Source organism: Protopterus annectens, chromosome 2.part0 (assembly GCF_019279795.1).
Source record: "Protopterus annectens isolate FY-2018-M chromosome 2.part0, PAN1.0, whole genome shotgun sequence".
NCBI lineage: Eukaryota > Metazoa > Chordata > Ceratodontiformes > Protopteridae > Protopterus > Protopterus annectens.
In genome coordinates, this window is record NC_056728.1 from 1,294,034,897 (window position 1) to 1,294,043,744 (window position 8,848).

General features: G+C 36.9%; 1 protein-coding gene across 1 annotated transcript in view; it reads right to left on the reverse strand.

Moving 5' to 3' along the window:
* Positions 1-7,893, reverse strand: part of LOC122793449 (glutamyl aminopeptidase) — a 792,963-nt gene extending 785,070 nt beyond the window's left edge. The window contains exon 1 of the mRNA XM_044061461.1: positions 7,677-7,893. The gene's annotated coding sequence lies outside the window, so the exon portion shown is untranslated. The remainder of the gene's footprint in view (positions 1-7,676) is intronic.
* Between the last annotated feature and the right edge of the window lie 955 nt (positions 7,894-8,848).

Sequence of the window (8,848 nt, forward strand, 5' to 3'; positions counted from 1 at the left end):
CCATTCTTTTTTAGCTCAGAGCAGATCTGAGCATTGCCATTTAGATTCTTGACATAGTTATAGAATGCCTTGTTGTTGTCTTTGGAATCTTTGGCAATTTTATTTTCGTAACTAGTTTTGGAGGATTTTATGAGGGATCTCAGTTTCTTACTGAGGCTGGTAAGGAAGTTTTTTGCATCCTGGGATTTTCCTCTTTTCTGCAACAGTTTCTTCCTTTTGTTGTAAAGTTTGTTTATGGCAGGGGACCACCAGATTGGCTTCTTTTTTTGGATGAGAGCATCTTGGTTCTATTTGGAATGGCACGATTTATGCATGAGTGGATGTGCTCGTACAGTGCCTTAGTGTAGGATTCAGCAGTTGAACTTTCAGCTCCCGTCTGCATGGGTGTCATGAAATTTGTCACTTCTGACTTGAGTAGCATGAAGTTGGCTTTGGAAAAGTTTTTTATGGAGGTTTCCTTACTGGGGGGGTGGGGGTGGGATGTGGATGTTAAGGGTGATTAGCTTATGGTCAGACGTGACTAACGAGGGGGTGACCATAGGTGTGGAGCATCGATTTCCCATGTTGGTAATGACCAGGTCTAGGATATTGGAGCCCCTGGTGGGACTATGGATTAGTTGATCCAGGGCGTTGGAATTTATGAATTCCAAGAACCAAAAAGCTCATGCAATTGCCAAGCCAAAAGCATAGCACTTTTTCAACTTATGAAATGTGTCACATGCAATTTTCAGAAATGTATTTTAGAAACTTAAAGATACTGTTTTAAGTACAAATGTGAATTCAGAAAATCGCAGTTTACAGTTTTAATGTTGCATATTATCTGAAAAGATCTCCTGCCCCCCCCCCCCCAAAAAAAATGAAGTTGTAAAGGAATAATCTATTACTGGAATATATAAAGCCATCAAGCATCTGGTAGGTCCTACTGTTCTGCAATATCCATTAAATGTGCTTCACAGACATACAGCAGGTTAAAATCCTAAATAAGAAAGTACCCCTTGGATTCGGATTAAAAATCATAAGTAATACATTTGAAACACTACAAGGCTATCCAGTTGGGACCAAGATAGGCCACCTTTTCCTGTAAAAGTGACTCAGGTTGCTGTAGATGCACATCTTGGAGGCTTGGGAGCTATTTCAGTACAAAAACACAAAGATCACTTGGAAAAACCTTGACAAAACCTGGAAAGTGAGAAATCTGATAGCATTTGTAGAAAATGGCTACTCCATGACCACTACAAATAAATGGGATGATCTGCTACCAGCAATCCTGGATTGTATGAGCAAAGGAATAAGTATCAGAGTGCTATATCCAGCCTATATAATCTCTTTTTTTCTTGTTAGGGGCAAAAACATCTACTGATCCCTCCCAAGACGCAATGAATTGCATGTGGTATCATTCTCCAGAAGAAGCTGCAAAGCAACCCTATCACTGACTAAAAACTATTTCCCTTTGCTTAGACTAAGGCAACAGTGCTCATATCTTCAGGATGCTGGAGTTAAGCTGAATTAATACCTGTTCTGAGGACTATGATAAGCAGCCCATATTCAAGCCTGAAAAGTAACATATTTTTGACAATGGTTTGTCTGGCTTCAACTGTAAAGAGATGTGAGATTTTGTAGGACAGTCTTAGTTGAGATAAAACTTTGTTAATCTGTGTTTTTGCATGTTTATGGAAGATACATTGTTGGTCCAATATAAGTCACAACATTTTTGTTTCATGACTTGGGGGAGAGGGGACCCTGATGGATACTTGTGTTGCACAACTTTAATTTTTTGTGCCCCAAACAGCATTAGTGAACTTTTCCGGGTATTGGCTGCCAAATTATTTGTATAAAGCCATTTCCATATAGTCATAAATTCATTATGAAGTCCATTTTGTGGGCTGAATTTGATCTCATTCCCTTCACAGAGGACAGTGTCATCTGCTAGATAACACATTTGGTATTAGGGAGGTCCCAGGGAAGATCCTGTAACAAAAGGGAAAAAGGAAGTGGACCTAGAACTGAGCCTTGTGGAACCCGTCTGTGAGGTGCTGCTGTCATAAGCATGTTATTAGGTCCACTGAGTGTGAAGGCACACTTATTGTCATTCACGATGTGTGAAGGCGCACTTATTGCCATTCACGATGTGTGAAGGCGCACTTATTGCCATTCACGATGTGTGAAGGCGCACTTATTGTCATTCACGATGTGTGAAGGTGCACTTATTGCCATTCACGATGTGTGAAGGCGCACTGGTTGACATAGCTCTTAAACAATAGCAAGTCCTCATTAGAGAAGTCTGTCTCAAGTAATTAATGTAGCAAGAGGGAATGATTAACTGTATCACAGGTTTTTCTAAGATCCAGAAATACGGTACCAGTGAGTTTGCCTTATTCCATGTTGGAGTAGATATGATCAGATGAGATGTTCATATTAATGCTACTTGTATTTTGAACAGAAATTGTTCGGTTTTGAAGTGATGACATAAAGTACAGATGCTACTAATTGAATTTTTAAAGTTGGAATGCTGGATCTAAAATGGCTGACTCTGAGGTATGTGATTACAGTTCTTTGCAAGTATGTAAAACTGCATCCTTTGTTTCCTTAATAAGCGAGACAATGTAATTTCCAGAAATCACACTTCTAGCCTTTAAACCCCAACCCAAATGTCTAAAAGTATTATGACTATTAATGTCCTTCACAAATGAATGACCAACAAGTGTTTCCTAGTTTCTTTTCTTGGCACCCGATGTGCTTACAAATCCTACACTGGAATCCAGTCAAGACTTAGGCCATCTCTGTGCAGAGCTAATTTACAGATTCTGTGTGCCTTCAAAAATGTGTTCTTGCACATCGCTGGGCTCATGTTCCAGCACAAATATGAAGCGATACTGGTATTTGCCACTTCTCAGGTTCAGTTCTTTTCTTAATGGAATGTGCTCCCTTAAGACTGTATACCATGTGCAGTATATGGTTAAAGCAATTACCAACGTGAATAAACAACTGAAACCATACATTTCAACTATCCAGATTTTTGCAGAATGTCCATATTTTTCCCTCATATTTTTCGTCTTTTCCTCATAAAAGTTGTAGTTTTCTGGCAAATCACTGAGGATTGAAATCAGTAAATAATGACGTACATTTCAGTTTCAGGCTTCATATCCTTCAGAAAAATGCATGCTAATACAAATCCTGTTATTTGAGCAGCATTCTAAGTTTATAAGGGCAATATTTAAAATCTGTTCCATTTTTTGTGCCTTTGTCCCCCCCATTCATTTAGGATTTGTCCTGATTTCTTGCTTTAGGAAGTTGAGAGGTATGCCGCAAACAAAAAATAAGCAAAAGAAAGAAACATACTGGCATATTTACAACGCTAAATATAATTGTGTTCATTGTAACACAATTATCACCTTTCAAAAGCTCTCAAAAAATCTCATTAAAAAACAAAAAGCAAATAATCTAGAAACTTGAAATCTACTTTAGTTACAGATTCTAAATTATCTGGAGAAGAATAAACTTCTTTATTGGTAGATCATGCAGTAATATTGACTTTTCACACATTTTTATATCAGATAAAAAACAAAATAAATGTAAAGCAACAGCAGATGTTTAGCTGCATTTTTATCATAAGATCATCCAAAGCCCACAATGTAAGTGCAAAGTAAAGTCAGTAACAGATCACCCATCCATTCTTCCCCTTTTACATTTATATAATCTCAGGCAGATAGGAAATGTACACGCCACAGTAAAAAAATCACTCAGGGCAAAAGGGTGACACCCTAAATTTCTTTAGGCTTCATGCTCCCAAATACCTGGACACCCTACCTTTCTTTTTCAGACTTTATCTTGCCACAGATTTATTTATTGAAGTAATGTGATTGCAGAAAGTCTATATTTCCAACAGAAAGCCATCAAAACATATTACAGTTCCAACCTGATTTTCTTTTTACTTTTGAAAAATTATCAGCATTTACTTGCAAACGACAAGGAAGACACATACGCTAAAAGGCATTCTCATTTCAGACCCTATATGGCATGCTAAAAGACATACTAATTTCAGGCCCTGTATGGTGACATAAAGGGTTACTGGACTTGCAGAGGTCTACATAAAGTCATATCACAAAACATATTTGTATAGACTTGCTTAGCAGCACCTTCAGCAAATCCATTAATAACACTCCTACTCATTTCTCGTTAGCCAGGAAAGGACCAGACGACAGGTTTCCATATACCTAGCTGCTGGAACATGTCTGATCCTTCTGTGTTGTCAGTTACTAAGGGGGGACTCCAAACCTGGTTTTGTCCCTATTTTTGTTATAGTCTTTAAAACCTACATACACTTTACCTGCTTGATTTGCGAGCTATCCTGTCAATATATGAGAAATACTACTCCGACACAATAACAATTCACTAAGCATCATCAGGACCTTTTGTAGTAATTAACATCATGTTGAAAAATGTCTAACAACCTTTTTTTCCACAAAGCTGGCCATATTTTGAAGTCTGGCATTCACAAAAGTTCTTATAATTTACATCATCCCCCTTACTATGGGTCTGGCACCTTATGGTTCATACCTGGAAGATTAAAGTCCTCTGTCTCTGTGGGTTTCTGTCAAATTGCCCTTCTTTTCTTGCCTAAAGACTTATTATCATATTTCCTACCCCCATCTGTGGCTTGCAAACCAAGCCAGGGTACCCTTGGAGTGCTGTCTCTACCCCAACTGTACACACAACAACGTGGTCATTCTACTGACTCATTCTCTTTCTCATTTCTTTCCCAGTGGCTCTGTAATTAGGCTTTAAAGGATAACGTTATGTTGTGCTCTGATTTGCATTTCCTCTGCGTTTTATACATGCTGGGCTCTTGCAGCACCATATCAACCTTTCTGTCCAGTATTGCCCATGTTTCTGTTATGCCTCTTGTAACTGTTGTACTTTAATGGGTATAGCACGTAATCTCTGTTAAACATTTACCTGAGTTTCTACACTAACTCCTTCTATTTATCTCTCTTTGCTTTTCCCCTTAAACCTTCCTGATTTATTTGTCTCTCTTCATGTCTATTATATAAGTTCTACTTTGCACTTTTCTTATTCGTAAGACTATGATGGCTCCACTCTGACACTGCTGTTGCACCATTTTGTAGTTTGATTGACCAGATTCAAATATGCTAGTTGCCCCATACTATTGCTAACCCATCCCATGGTCTTGAAGCATATGTCCTGCGACTTCTAATTCACACTTACAGCCAGCTAATTTCTACATCATAAGGACCTTTGTGAATCACAGCCAAGATAAATGTCACATACGCTGCCACATATGAATTTCTCGCCATTCATTTATTTATTCATTTATTTATTCATTCATTCTTTCTGCTTTCATTAATATCTCATTTCCTTCCCAAGTCAGTTTGTCAGTTTCAAGATTTACTGTATACCAAATGCTAGTTGTAAAGGTGTGTTTTTCCATTATTACCTCAATTAATAAATGAGCTTGGCTATATGACAATATAATTCAGGCTTGCAATTTAAATTAATGGGTGCATTATTTATTTAAAAAAAATTGTCATAATGAGATAACCACTGACACCTCAGATTTTAATCTGAAACCATAAGCACAGTACTGTGATGATGCCAAACAAATGCAACTACCATTCTTTTCATAGAATTATTCCTCATGCCACTGCAAGGAAGGAAGGAAGGACTTTGGCTATAGTGTCATTTACAGAAACATTTTTTTTCAATAACAGAGTGAATATATGAAATCATGTCACACTACAATGTCTCCATTCTGCTGAAGACCTGAAGACGGACCAAGCATATGCATGTGATGCAGGTTCACCTAGCTGCCCAACTGACAGTGAGACAAACAGTAGAAACTGTGGACTGGCTTACCTTTCAGTACCAGACAGGTAATTGTAGAAGGCACTTCATGCATGCACCTTGGTGATGGCATAACATATTGCAGGATGACCTCTAAACAATGGCTCATCATGAGGAGAGGCCCACAGCAGAGTCAGTGCTTGCAAGAGTTTGCATGCATTCCTCTGACCACTGATGCTGAATGCACACTTCATACTGGCAGCATTGTCTCACACTTGGTGGTAAAACAAGCTGCGTTTAAATATTCACCACATACACAGTTTGAGATCCCAGTTCATAAAGCAAACAATGTATTAACAGTCACAAGATAAAGCCCCACAAAACAGGAATACCCACAAAAGAACTAGGCAGAATGATGGGAACATAGACGAGCAGTACATCTCTCAGGCATTCAGAAGAAAGCATTTTCTATTGTTTTCAAGCAGAAAGGTTAAATATCTTCTGCAAGAAATAATCTGGTAGCAAAAGGAAATCATTCATTGATAATAACAATCCATACACCATCAAGGAGAAGTGACAGCAAGAAAATGTAATAAATTTCGTTTGCAAACATCATCAGTATTATTTACCTAACTGCCACAAGTAACTTTTAGGCCTTATTGTTTAGAAATGTATTAAAGCTGGGACCATGTGGTACAGGTACTTCTTGTCTATCTCACATTCTATTATTTGATGTAAAGTCTTAAGAAGGAACAGAAAAATATATTAAAATGGCATTTACTCTTTATCAGCTGTGGAAGGTAAGCACGTCTCAGGATTTGTTTTCAGTTTTCAAAAAAAAAAAAATAACTGTATGTCACCCATTAGCATTTACTAAAATGCTGTCATAGCACATGTGATATTACATACATCCTCAATCCCTTTTCTCATTTTTGCACATGAGTTGAGGTGTCAGTTCAACAGTAAAAATCACCTAGACCCAAGGTTTACACTGCTGGGTGGCTATCCCTGCCACAGTAGTTCATCCATACCACACACTTGCACCTTGGACCAATTTAGAGTGTCCAATCCACCTGCTGCATGTCTTTAGAATGTGGAGAAAACCGGAAATTCATCCCTGGTTTGGCACCTTTGTCTCTAATGCAAACATCTAACCTGTAAATGGTTCATCTCCCAGGCCCATGCTTACACTTATCAAGGGTATCAGAACTTATAAGAGATTTGAGGTGCATGGCTAGGCTTAAAAAGGCCCTTGTGGTTGTTGGCCTAGTAAACACCTATGGACCATACGAACACAGGGAAGAAATGCAGATGCTACACAAAAGTCATGCCAGCCAAGAATTGAACCAGGGAATGTCCTGCTGTAAGGCAACAGTGCAAACCACTGCATTACTGTGCCACCCATGCATGTATTTATATATTTATTTGTTTATTATTTGCAACTACGAATTAGAATGCATTCACAGGCCAAAATAATTTAGTATAAACACGTCCCCTTGTAGTAGATATTCACTCAGCCTTACTAAAATTTAAACAGTGGTTCATAAATTTTGTATTACAAAAGAGAACACAGAAAACACTTTATTATTAAAATTATTATTACAGGAAGCTATAATGGAATTATTATGCAATTATTAAATTAAGCTATACTTATGTGTTAACTATGGAGAGCAAGAATAAGAACAGAAGAAAAAGAGAGACAGACCATGAAATAGTCTGTCAAGTGTGGCTTTGATAAGCAATATAGCAACATAGCTGCAGAGTTAAAGATACACTGTAAGGACTCGCAATAAGCAAAAGGTTGGGAATCTTTATTTCCCCTTGCCTGATTTCCTCAGTGATCAATATTATATACTAGATGATATCAGTCTCACCTGTTTGTAGTTGTCAGCAGGACAAGCTGCAGACACAAAGTCAAAAAACAGCAATGAGATTCATATATTTTTGTCCCATTTAGTCCACAGGATATGTATCCAGAAGTCATCAAAATAATTCTTTCTCAGCTCAAATGTAAGAGTCTCAAACATTAGTTTTCTTATTAAGCATTCTAAGAAATGATTAGAAAGATGGGCTTCTCAAATCTTTGCAGCAAAGCAGGAAAAAGAGTGACCACAAATAGAAGACACAGTGGGTGGAGAAATATCTTATTACAAGCAGCCCTCCAGAGACTGTAACACATGCACAAATTACTATCTGGAAATCATTGCAAAAATGCAGCTCTAACATTCACAAGATGAAGCAGGTATCAATTAATAAGAACTAAAATATTTTCCATGTTGCTTATAATTAATATGGGGAAACAGTGAAGGCTTTGTGTACAACAAATCATTATAAAAATAAGCCGTGGTTGAACTGAAAACATATGGCATAAAATGATAAAAATACTGCCTAGTCCCAATGCTTCTGCTCTGACAGCACACATGTTGTATCTGTTCTGTGTCACTCACTGGGGGTAATAAATATGGCAGTGAACGTTCTGGTGCCAACTTTGCACTTCAGAGAGCTGTCAACAACATTACTAGTAAGAGTGTACTCAACTGTTTGCTATTATATCAGTAGCCCTTTGCCAACTGTGATTGTTAACTTCGTTTGCACAGTGCAAAACTAGATATTAATACAACTTTGCTACGGAACAATGTAAATTTCCATGTATTTGAATGGTAGAAGCTATGCATCACCGTAATTAAGAAATAATGCATTGTGTAATTGAAGGTTTTCCAACTGCAGGAGCTTGGTGACTACACATTTGTTAAAAGTACATTCTAAAAGTTACATAAAAATATAAAATGGACGCATATTATATATATATATATATATATATATATATATATATATATATATATATATATATATATATATATACACACACACACACACACAGTATATATATATATATATATATATATATATATATATATATATGTATATATATATAATATATATATATTTTATATATCTATATATATATATATATATATATATATATATACATATATATGAAAAGCTGACCTATATCATAGGTGGACTGCACTTGAAATGTTTAAGA